General features: G+C 35.9%; 1 pseudogene; it reads right to left on the bottom strand.

Moving 5' to 3' along the window:
* Window positions 1-476: 476 nt before the first annotated feature.
* On the bottom strand, window positions 477-577 carry LOC111721128 (annotated as a pseudogene).
* Between the last annotated feature and the right edge of the window lie 208 nt (window positions 578-785).

The following is a 785-nucleotide window of genomic DNA, read 5'->3' as shown; positions in this document are numbered from 1 at the left end:
TGTGTATGCAGTGATAAGTCTAGAAAATTTCTACAAATGTTTTCCTGGAATGTAAAGTCTACATATTTCTATTTCTCTAAACTTTCTAAAATGTCAATAATACTCAAGTCACTCTAACTTGTCTGTCTTCTAGGTCTATTGCTTATATTCTTGTGTATTTTTTGAGTGTGGAAGAACAGATAGGCATCTCCTTTATCTCTTAAAATTTGTAATTTCTGTCAATAATCAGCTCAAATACTACTCCAAAATGAATCCTTTCCTGACCTATATTGCTATACTACTCCCTTCCATAATTTTGTATTTTGTATTTTTTGGTATCTGCCTCATACTTTCACATCACCACTCTTGCCCTCAATATTAATATTAACTTTCCCTCAAGAATCCAAGACTCTCAGTTCTTCAGCCTACTATAAACTCCCTTGACTAATTTCTCTGTCAATCTTCTCATTACACACCAATGTACCACTTTCACATCCAAAAATTTTGCTTCACAAATTTGCCTGTCATCCTTGTGCAGGGGCCATGCTAATCTTCTCTGTATCGTTCTAATTTAGTCTATACGCTGCTGAAGCAAGCACTACATCCAAGAATTTTGAATTCCCCTTCTCTGCCCATATTCCACTGGCTTTTCCCTCTCCCTCTGTCATTCCTTACCAAACCCTGCTCTTTATCCACAATTTGGATAAATCCCTTGAACTCTCACTTCTCAGATCATATCCCTTCTTTTTTCTATCTTGATCCCTCAGAAAGCTAATTGAATTCTATACTTCCATCCTGAGTTTCTA

This window comes from Sarcophilus harrisii, chromosome 5 (assembly GCF_902635505.1).
Source record: "Sarcophilus harrisii chromosome 5, mSarHar1.11, whole genome shotgun sequence".
NCBI classification, from domain to species: domain Eukaryota; kingdom Metazoa; phylum Chordata; class Mammalia; order Dasyuromorphia; family Dasyuridae; genus Sarcophilus; species Sarcophilus harrisii.
The sequence above is the reverse complement of the archived record's forward strand: the minus strand, read 5'-3'. Positions and strand labels throughout refer to the sequence as shown.